Genomic DNA, 11,897 nt, shown 5'->3' with positions numbered 1-11,897 from the left:
CCGCCGCATCCACCCCTTGTACCTCATCTCGAGCTGTCCTCATCCATCCGCGCTCGCGCAAGTCACCGCGGCTTCATCTTGATGTTTTTCCTCAAGTCGCCCTCGCCTCGCGTCACGACCACCACTACCCCCCTGGCCTATTCCTGCAACAGCTGCTTCCCATCTCCCCTGATGGTGGCTCGTTTCCTTCCCTTTACCTCAAGCTCGGGCCTTGCTAGCTATCCAGTACAAGGACAGGAGAGTGGACAAGGCACAGGCGCTCTAGTTGTTTCTGTTGGATCTCGCTTTCCGTCAGCTTGCCCAAGGCGGTGGCCGATGGAGCTGAAGTTTGTTGGTGCCACCAAGCGCATGTGGCCAGCCTGCTGCTCAGCATGTCGATCCTGCAGGACTTGTCGATCATCATAATACTATGGAGGATACAACGGAACCATGGGCAAGTGGGATGAAAATACGAGCTCTGAAGATAAAGATGGAGTGGAGTTTTCCCTGTCAGTGCATGGGGATATTTATGGATACGCCAAGGCAGATGCTACCAAGTCAACCACAAATGGTCTTCCTAATGGTACTGTTCACAGCAACAGGAGATGAGCCACTACAACAGGGGCAATTATTTAAATCAAAGTGGCATTATACCACGGACAAGAAGCACGTGCCAGCATCACTCTACCCTGGTGTTCGTCCGTGTCGCACTAAGAGGGTTACAAATGACGCGGCCACCTCTCACGCGCGTGACTAAGACAGTTTACAAGACATCGCCTTTGCGGTTCGGACGACATCAACCCGCCGGTGCAGTTTTCGTCACTGCGAGCCATCCAACAGACGCACCTGAACCGCCGCTCTCGCTGCGTGTTTCATATAAAATATGTCAGAAGATTTTCCAACTCTCATCCGTGAAAAACACATCAGGTGCTATTCATCTTATATACTTTTTAGTACATGATATTTGTCCAAGAACAATTACTTTGGGCTGCAATATTTTTATGCAGGGGAATTTCTCATTACAAAGGTGGCTTTATATCTTGAAGATGGAGCGGGTACCAGCATCTTTCTTCGCAGACTTATGCCACAGAAAATTATGAAGATTCTCAAGCGGCATCCTTGAGTCGAATTAAGACTCGGCGGCTACACAGACATGGCTCGCCAGATCCAACCAGGCTGAATAATTCAAGAACCCCGGGTCATTGGAGGGAAGATAACCTGGCCCCGAGGGCTATTGCCTCATTGGCGGGCATTTTAAAGTTGCCCAACAGGACGAGTCGCCACGATGCGCCATTGAAACATGGGTGCCCTCCTTCATTGTGAGGCATTTTAAACTCACCCAAGAGGAGGAGTCGCCATGATGCGCAGTTTAAACATGGGTGCCCAGCTTAATGGCAAAAATTCATGGTTAAACCTACCTGTCTGCGTGATGCTACCCCGAACTCCGTCTACTCCGTTTCATCATAAGTCAATCCATATGGACTCTTAACTTATCCGGGTTAAAACATCGATTGGGTCATGTGGGAGCCGGCTTGCAAAAACCGAGGATACTCGATGGCTATTAAGGCGCCTTCTTGGTTAAACCTGTCTGTGTGCATGATGCTACTCCGAACCCCATGTACTCTTGATATGTCAATCCAGTTGGACCCTAAACTATCCAGGTTAAAACATCGATTGGTGGTGAGTGCCGGCTTACGGAAAACGAGGATATTCCATAGGCTATTAAGCCTCCTTCTTTAAAACTTGGTTAAACCTGCGTGTCTGCATGATGCTAATCCGAACCCCGTGTACTCTCGATAAGTCAATCCATTTGGACACTGACTTTCAGGTTAAAACATTGATTGGGTAGTGAGGGCCAGCTTACAGAGAGCGAGGATAAACCAGTGTCTTCAAACCGGGTCAAAGCATAAATTCTTGCAGGTGCAAATAAATCTTTGAATAGACAATTTGGCTGGAATTTAATCATGGTTTATCATAACCAGTGTTGAATGATTAGGGTTTTTAAGCCAGCTCGGAAGAATTGACTATTGTTGAAGAGCCGCCCTATCACATATAATGCCGGGTCATCTAATTGACCGGCTCTTGGATTTCTTCAACTTTTGCTCTACAACACTTATGGATTTCTCAACCATATATTTGCCGGGTTACATTGCAACCACGACCAAGTATTTCTTTCATCACAAAGGTATCATGAGAGTGGATATGAATCTACAATGGAGGGAATAGTCCCAAGTCGATGTAGGCACACAACCCGGCACTTGGGGGCTACATTATTCAAATCAAGATTACATCAAAGTATGAAAGTCCCATGTCGCTGCAAGCATGCACCATGACACGTGGGGGCTAATGCAAACTGCTCTTTCAAATCATCACATCGTCAATACACCCGGCTATTTCAAGGAGATAAGCCGGCCATGGGGGGCTAAAGGTCGCTCTTTATTCAAGTATGGATTCAAGGAAGAACCGGCTCATCATTTTTATAATGACCCGACCCTTGGGGGCTACACATTGCCGCTCAAGTTTACATAGTCAGATCTACAAAGTCCCTGCTCAATATTGCATAATGACCCGACCCTTGGGGGCTACATCATATGATGTTTTATTTTCAAAGGCGAAGAACGAGGAAGTCTCGAGTCGCCGCAAGCAATGGACCCATCACTTGGGGGATACACTATTCACATCAAAATTTCTAAAGTCCTAGGTTGCTGCAGGCAAGACAACCCGACACTAGGGGGCTACAACACTCAGTTGTTTCGTAGATCATGAGGTCCAAATTGAAGACCCGACCCATCACACACTGATTAGCCGGCCCTTGGGGGCTACACCAGCTGAAGCTTTATAAGTATAAGATGATTACAAGTCCCAGGCTGTTGCAGGCAAGACAACCCGGCACTTGGGGGCTACATGGTGAAAGATATTATTGCAAATCCCCAAGTCATCATGAGCTGCTAAACTTCGAGCTTGGGGGCTACAATTGAAGCATTGAAAGACCGGTTTAGCATTACATGGATTTCTTTATCCCCAATAATTTGATCAAGTCAATTGGAGTTCAGTTGTTTGACGGGGTGTTACCAGCAATCATAACCCGCCATTATCAATCATAACCCGCCGAAGCAAAGAGAAGCCGGTCAAACATTGTGTGGATTTCTTATTCCCCAAATTTACATCAAGCCAAAGCATTGAAGGCCGATTCAATGGCATATGTATTTTATTGTGGAGGACAAGTACGTGCAAAATGATTGAAGACAATTCAAAAACAAACCCAGATTTTTCAAGGAGCCACTTCAGTAAATCAAGCCGGCCAGAGGAGCAAGACGGTACCTTAACATATTTATTATTCTTATTTCAGAAGCTTACCATGAATAAATTCAAGCTAACCCCGGGGGTAATGTCGGAGATATACCCCACAGTGTAACCCGGCTTTAAGCGCGACCCGCCAAGAACTTGGCGACTCACCGGTGACTCAGCAGTGACCCGGCGGCGACTCATATTTGACCCCACAGGCGACTCAAACAAATGATGAAGGCCCAAGGCCCCGCATACACCCTGGCATAAGGCGACTTATAGAGAGGCCAGGAGGGCCAGCTCACACAGAAGGCCCAAGAAGAGGAAAGACAACTTCACAAAGGAAACAAGACCCGGATTAGGATTCAAGAGAGATTAGTCCTATTCCTACTCCTAGTAGGACTCTACATGTAATCCTACCCCTTCCACCTATATAAGGAGGGGTAAGGCGCCCCAAGAGGGACAAGTAAGATTGACAACTTAGGTCTAGACAAGACAAATCATGAGATAGATAGATTAGACACCCACGAGAGTAGAGGTGGTGAGTCTGCACCCTTGTAATCAAGATCATCATCTTCATCAATGAAACACAAGCAGGAAGTAGGCTTTACCTCCGTCGGAGGGGCCGAACCTGGGTAAACTCGCGTCTCTCGATTCCGACCAACCCCTCTCAAGCCGCCACATGGTTGCGATGGCCTCACACCTAAGTCATTGCAAGAGGACATATGCCGTGACAAAACCACAACACCCACCATCCCCTTTATTTTTTACGTGTGTTGTGGTGTGTAGGTGCCACTGACAAGTGAGCCCCCGGCCCACAGGTCATGCACCAGGGGCCCTTGGTGCCTATGACCAGTGGGGCCCCTGTCAAACTAGGATTGTGGTTTTATTTGTATTATTCTGTTTGATCTGATGATTCCATTTCTGGAATAGTCCAGAAATGGAATTTGCCTAATCTAGCATATGCCAAATTTGGCAGGCTGAAGAAGAGTTCATGTTCTTGACACTAGTATAGTTTGATTCTGTGTAGTATTTCTTTTGCTATTTGTGGTGTTTTCCGCATGAAAATATAGCAGTATGATATATGAATTTGGGGTAGAAAATCCCAAGGAATCCAGTGCTGGTACTGGATTTCAGTTTTGAATAGTTCTCTAAAAGTTTCATTTTTTGATGAGGTGGCACTTTGTAGTATGAGTAGGATTGCTTTCTGTGCATATTTGGAGCTGTGCATATATGCATCATATTGTCTGTTGCATCATCTATTGCTGGTGTTTATTGTCTGTTTGTTTCTTTGGGTAGCTACTAGGCTTGAGAACGAGTTCGAGGAGTCCGGTGAGTTCGTGCAGGAAGATCAGGAACATTTCCACTCTAAAGAAATCAAAGTCAAGATGATGGTGACATTGACACCATTTCTAGCTTTGTTATGCTTAGTGCTACGTTTCCATCATTATATGTCCACTGCCTACCACATGATATATAGCCCATCAAACATTGCGATGAAACCCCAAACACCTCCCCTCCTAGCAAATATTGTTTGGCTAACTTAGGCTTGCTCAACCACTAATTTATTAGCGTTGCTAGTTGCAGGTGCTAGCTGGTCCTTGTGATAACATGGGCATTTGATATAATCCTCTTTAAATTGCTATTTAATTAATGCACCTGTATACTTGGTAAATAACGGAAGGTCTAGCCTTTTGTCCGGTGATTTGTTCCGCTGTAGTCACCTTAGTTTCGGCTACCGGTGACTGTTTTATCCCATAACTGAGCGCTCATAACATGTTCGGGGTTGTTATGGGGACCCCCTTGGTAAATCGTTTAGTGTTAAGGCTTGTCGGGCAAGACCCAATTTTGGTGTTAATTTTCTAACAACTTAATAAAACGCATAGGGAATAGCTACCCCGAGGAACTTAATCAACCCCCCGGGTCAGCCCTCCTAATGAGTGTAGGCCCAAACTGTCAACCGCCGGTGGCTACCAGGGGCAACTCAGTGATTGGACTATCGGAAGTTTGGACAATTCGTCGTGTCCTGAGAACGAGATACGCGGCTCCTATCGGGTTCATCGACACGTCGGGAGGTCTTGCTGGACTTTCCTTACCTTAGCGATATATCTTGCGCATTGGGGTTCCGGTGAGACTTTGGGTCTTCTCGGAGTTGAGGTTTCCCTCTAAGGAATCCTACGAGACCGCGAGTTTCGTGGTTGAGGATTACTATGCGACCTGTGGTAATTTGTGATGGACTAGTTGGAGCACCCCTGCAGGGTTAAATTTTTCGGAAAGCCATGCCCACGGCTATGTGGCAAACATGGATATTTTGTTAACACCCAGTTCTAGATAATTTAAAGTAACTGAAATAAAACCTGCCAACTCTGTGCGTAACCGTGACTGTCCCTTTCAGAGCTCCTTCTCTGATCGAGAACACGGCTGGGTTATGAATGACGTAAGTAGGTGTTCAGAATCACTCAGTGATCATTCTTAGATCTCGACCATCTTACATAGACCACCATAACTTATTCCTGTTCTTTGTAAGATAGTCATCATATATGCATAGGATGCTGCAAACTCAAACACTTACCCCAACCTCACATATTAACTTAGTTATACTCGATACCAAGGTCATGGGATTACTGAGTCCTCGTCACCCATAGTTTACTACAACCACCCACATGTATAGGTACTCCAGATGCACACGTCCCCGAGGATACCCAGCTGAGGTGAGAGTTCGAAGAAGACAGTGGCAGGCTGTACATGACGTATCCCGAGGATTAGAGGCGCTTGGTCTTGATCGTGGGCCTAGCAAGGCCGTATAACATTATTTTGCCGTTTATCTTGTCTGTAGTCGGACCCTGTCTTATGAATGAAGAATGAATGTTTGTGTGGATTGTAATCTAGCATGTGGCAAGTGAAGCCGAATCTTAATACTCATCTCTCTATTTATGTAATGGTAATGTTATCCTTCTTGTGAAAAGCTGAGATGCACCTCTTTCCCCTTTTGAGGCCTCGCCCCCAAATAAGGAAAGGGTCGCATCTTAGTCATTACAAGTTGGTATCATAGCCTTACAACCATAGGAGCCTTCGGCTGATCGAACTTGACCGAGTCGAGTCTAGCAAAAACTATTTTGAGTCTTAGTTATATTGGAGAGTAGGTTTGTCTTTTCTCCTCTTCTATGGTCTCGTGAGGTGCACAACTTAGGAAATTTAAATTCTACTCCTCTTCTCGATCAACAACAAAATTAGGATCACGCGGATATTTTGGAATCTCTATGATACCGATGTGACGGAGTTCTGTCTTGGTGCCTCCTACTGTTGATTTTATTACGGGGAGTTGAGCTCCATGGGATTCTTGAGCACATCGTTATCATTCAGATTTCTTAGTATCTCGGGATGGAGGATGTTCGAAATTGCTTCAATACAAGTAGTGACGAGAGGATTCTGGCTTCCCCAATACTGGTGTAGATAGGTCCGGATGTATTGCCATACTTAGTATCATTGTGATTATGAGGGTCTGAGATAGATGAGTTTGCGAGATTCTCGTTATGTGTTGACGGATGTGATACATTAGACGGGTTAGTATAGGAGTTGAGTGATATATTACTCCTTCTAACCGTGAACCAGATTGCCTGACCAGAAATTTCAGAAGTTCTTAGGTCGGAATTCCATTAGCAACTTAGGAATTCTTTCATCAGATGTATATTGGGTATATACATTTGTTCTGAGCAATCCTAGCTCATACTTGATTTACAAGTGGCTTTGAATCAGATGTTGTCGGCAGTTATTTTGAGGAAGCATTCTTACTAATTATATTTTGAGTGCATTTGCTAAGAATTCTTGTTCAGATATTTCTGTCCAATCAATCACCTTAATCTTTGAATTTTCATCTCTGGTCTAACGTTGTTGTCCGTCTCCAGGATGGCTCCACCAACATGCCAGAATCCGGGTCATGAGGCTGTTGACCCTCCACCACCCCCTCCGCCGCTGCATCCTCCTCCAAAGGGATGGCAAGCTGTGATGGCGGCAACCAATGCAAACACTCAGATGTTGCTCTAGTTGCAAGAGAGGAACCAACAGCATCAGGGTAATTGCAATAATGGTGGACGGTAGTTTGCAACTCTCAATCAATTTCTGGGGAACCAGTCGAAGTCCTTCACTTCCTCTGACCAGCCGTTTAATGAGGATGACTAGATTCGTGACATTAACAAGCACTTCGAGTGCAGTAATGTGCAACTAGAGGACTTTGTTTAGTTTGCAACATTTCAGCTCAAGGGGTAGGCAGCAGAATGGTGGCAGCAATTGAAGGATTCCACAGTCGATAGAATGATTAGCTGGGATGATTTCTGTAGGGATTTCAGGGCTCACTATATTCCTCGTGGAAGATATGCGTGAGAAACTCACGCGCTTGAAGCAAGGGAGCTCATTTGTGTACAAGTACAATGTGGAGTTCGAGGAGCTGGCTCGTTATGCTAAACATGACATCCCAAATCAGAAGAACAAGATTTATAAGTTCAGAGGTGGTCTGAAGGAAGACTTGCATCTGGCCCTTGGCTTGCACGAGCCTCTTGAGTTCGACCAGTTTTACAACTTTGCTCTCACCGCTGAGGCGGCTTTGCTCAAAGTTGAGAACTAAAGGAAGCGTTTCAGAGATTCCAGTTCCTCGTCCTCAACTTAGGTGGTTCAGAAGCAACAGAAATATTGGGTGTCTCCTCCTCCTCGGCTGCCTCAGCAATTCAAGCAGTCTGGTTATCGTGGTTCTTTCCACCCACCCAACCCAGCTTTCTAGCAGAGATTTCAGCAGCAGAAGCAAGGAAATCCTCAAGTGCAATTCCATCCACTGTCAGAGGTGACTTGTCACAAGTGTGGGTAGAAGTGTCATTACTCTAACAAGTGCACTACTTGTCGGATTACGGGCTCCGCAAAAGCCTAAGGATTTGAACACTGGGCATGTACATAGGTTCATCCCTGCTTCACCCCGCCTAGCCCGCTACTCAGTGGGAACGACGAAGAACTCACTCGAAGGTGACGAGAACACAGAACACCGCAGTTTACCCAGGTTTGGGCCGCTGCAAAGCGTAAAACCCTACTCATGCTTTGGTGGATTGCCTCTCATGGAGGTTGATGAACGAGATAGTACAGTGCTTTAGTGCCTCAAGAGGCCAAGTGGCTTGGTGTGTTGCTCTAGGGTTATGATGATCTGATCCCCCTCTCAGGTATCATACCCTCTCTATATATAGTGGAGGCCAGGGTCCTCTTCCCTTCTCGTAGGCGGGAAGGGATCCCACAACGGCCAGTTTTAGTGGGAGACAAGGGAACATGCCTTCCCTGTCAAAAGTGGTCTTCGCCTTCAAAGCCGCTACCCGCACCGCAGAGATGAGCTCAGGGATGACGCTCATCGTGCCGGCGGGTGACCAGGGTCTTGTTGCACCGGAAGGGAAAACTTTCGAAGATGCCTTTGGAGTCTTCATTCACACCCACCTTCTTTGCACCAAAAGGAGAAGCTGTCATGTCCTCCCACCTTCTGATCGCCTCCCCTTTCCTGGCGTCACCCTTGACTCTTGAGGCCCAACCTTACCTCAGAATATCCGCCGCTCCTTAGGGGTCCTCAGGAGGCCCCCCTGCGGGTCTTGACGCTGCTCTTCCTCGTGAGGCTTGGCCCCTCACGAGGGCCTTGTTTGAGGTGACGTTGTTCCTTGCCGATCTTGTGTTGACAAAGTGGGCCAGCAGTGGGCCCCATGCAGGCAGGTCTGGGTACCCCTGTTCCTAGAACACCGACAGTAGCCTCCGGGCCCAAGGCGCACCTGGGTTGGCTTCCTGGCGAAGCCTTGAAGACGTCCCGAAACGTCGCGGGTCCCATTTGCCTACGGTTCTAGCAACCCAAGTGTCTCGAAGCTTCGCAACGACGCCCTCGCTCCTTGAGGTGCCCCGGCAGTTCCAGGCCACGACGGTGCGATTCCCAAGAGTCGCACAGGCCATCATTTTGCCCATTGAATGCAACTGCACCCAACAGCCCTAGCGGGTGTGACCGATCGATCGTCAAGTGAGGCGACGTGAGTGGCTGCGCTTCCATCAGCCCACCTCGCGGCCCTCGTGAGGCATGCGTCGCCCATGCTCCCGCGTTGGTTGGTGGCTAGGGCTCGCACATAAGTACGCCCTTCCTCCTGTAGGGGAAGGCACCGCAACCTTGGGCTCCTTCTCTGCTTCGCACATCCGCCGGGGATGGCTCTGGTTGGGGAAAGCATGCGGCGCCACATGCGCCTTCGTCCGCCCCCGGGGGAAGTGGCGGTGGGCATTCGGGGCCTTCACGGTTCCGCCCCCGCTGGGTGATGGCTGACGAGTAAGTCCTTCGTTGGGTTTCCTTTGTTGTCCTATCCGTTCTCCTTGGGTTTATTCTCCTTCTTCTTCAGCACACCCGCCTCTGAGGAGCCGAGGTTGGGAGGGCTTCAGGAGGAGGCAGAGGGACTGCAGGCCCAGCTTGCGAATGCTGAAGCTGCCCTCCATACCGCTCATGGGGAGGAGGCGGAGGCCATAGTGGAGCTGGGGTCACTACGGAAGCAGGTCCAGGAGGCGACCCACACCGTCGTGGCTGCCGATGGTGAAGCGTCGAATGCCCGAACGATGGCTCGCCACGGCACCAAGCGTTTCACCGGCATAGCTGACCGGGCAGTCGACGCGACGCGCTAACTGGTGGGGGTGGCCCCGGCGCTGCCCAATGTGACGAGCGACGAGGGCTACCTCACCTTCTTCAAGGGGGTGGTGGAGGCGCTGGAGGCCGGCATCCCCCGTGCTGAGGAGGATAGCGCGGCTGATGCATGCGAGCTTTTGGGCCTTGCCCTGACGCTTCTCTTCTCCAACCTGCGTCGCCTTGCTCCGGGACTTGACCTTCGGCGCGTTGTCGAGCCAGCGCCGGAAGGGTCCCATCGTCTTTCCTAGGGTGAAGTCCGCCCTCACGTGGCCGCCCTGGAGGAGCGGTGCGCCCGGGTGCCCGTCTACAGCAGGAGGAAGATTCCGACATTGAGCACGTGGTCATCAAGTGCGCCGCCGGCGATCCTTCCTCCTAGGTGTCCTCCATCTTTTGCCTACCTATCCTTGTGATGCCAGAGAAGACCTTGCCCGATCGGGCGTTTAGCTTTTGTTGTTATTACTTTTGTTACTCTCTTCTTTCCTTTCTCTCTTGAGGTCATGGCTTGTGTGCTGGTGGTCGTTGTAGCGGGGCTGCAAGCCTTAGGGTCCGCGCTGCAGCCGCCGTAGCTCAGGGGGGCGAAGGAGGCATGTCCTTCTGGGGCTCATACCCTCCCGAGATACCTCTCGTGCCGCCGTGTGCTTGGATGTTGGACTCGTTCTTTGCTACCGTCAAATCCTTAGGCCCTGCATCGTTCGTTAGTGTGCACATCTTAATTCATCATTAGTTTATCGTAAAGCGAGGGGGTCCAGGTCATGGCATGCGAGGCTCTTAGCTTGCGGATTTGCATCGGTCCCTCGCGTAGTTCCTCCGGTGCGGATCCCATTTCACAAGCGGGACGAGGTGAATACCCTTTCGGCACTCTATGTATGCAAGTCCCGGTCCCGCACATATGCTTGCCTCCGTGAGGTTCAACCCGTTACTAACGCTATCCCTCGTGGGGCAAGGCCCCGAAACCCTGGGGGAGCCGATTGGCTTTGCAACTAGTAAGGCTCCTCAGGTGCGCTGCTTAGGAGCCCCCTTTTACACTCGAGCAGCTCTGCATCGTCAGGCCCTAGTCTTGATGACCAGTAGGCTCCTGAGGCGCGCCCAGGAACCCCATTTCTGGCGCCCGAGCGATTCCGCACCTCGTCCCATTGGTCATTGCCCCAGGGGGGCCCTGAGGCTTCCCAAGACACTTTATGGTGGCGTGTAGTAGTTGTTTCCAAATACGTCCTTTGGACGGGAGGTTTCAAAGCCAGTGAAATAAGAAATGCTAGAGAGAGTTTTTCCCTTCTTTGCATTTTTCAAACATCGGGCATTAAGACCAGAGAAAACCAACTTAAGAAATCATCCAATTCAAACTCAATGAAAAATAGTCCGAATCCAAAAGAAAGCAAGTGTCGCGTCCGGCATTTAAAGCTGGCATAGTTATTGGTGGACTATATGGGTTTCCTTGCTAGCTGCGAGCATGGTCATTGGCGGGCCATGCTGATTGCCTTTGTCTCTGTACCCATTACGGATCTAAGGTCTTCCAGTAGGCGTGGGGTGGAACCGTTCCGCGTCCTCGGGGGGCCCTGTGCGTATACAGCCTCGGCTCGTTATTACGTGAGTGTCATAGTGGGGGTGTATATGGGAGGTCGTGAGGACGCTTGGGCCTCGAGAGTGTCCCTACCCCCGAGGCATTGAGGACTGAGCTTCTAGAGTCATTAGGGACTGTGTTGTACCCATCACAAAGCTAAGGTCTTCCACTAGGCGTGGCGTGGACCCCTTCCGTGTCCTCGGGGGGCCCTGGGCGTATACAGCCTCAGCTTGTTATTACGTGAGAGTGTCACGGGATGAAGTAGCTTCCGGAAGTATTGAAGGACGATGCAGAGGTGCAACGGGTCGATGCGGGTCTTGCATGCTTCCGCTCCTTCCTAGCAGGCCTATTTAAGGGCTTTTATGACTCTATGTTGTCAGGTCCTAGTCCCGCACATTTCCT

General features: G+C 49.3%; 1 pseudogene; it reads left to right on the top strand.

The window, feature by feature from the left end:
* The first annotated feature begins 628 nt into the window (after positions 1–628).
* Positions 629–1,340, top strand: LOC123441703 (annotated as a pseudogene).
* Positions 1,341–11,897: the final 10,557 nt, after the last annotated feature.

This window comes from Hordeum vulgare, chromosome 3H (assembly GCF_904849725.1).
Source record: "Hordeum vulgare subsp. vulgare chromosome 3H, MorexV3_pseudomolecules_assembly, whole genome shotgun sequence".
NCBI classification, from domain to species: domain Eukaryota; kingdom Viridiplantae; phylum Streptophyta; class Magnoliopsida; order Poales; family Poaceae; genus Hordeum; species Hordeum vulgare.
The sequence above is the reverse complement of the archived record's forward strand: the minus strand, read 5'-3'. Positions and strand labels throughout refer to the sequence as shown.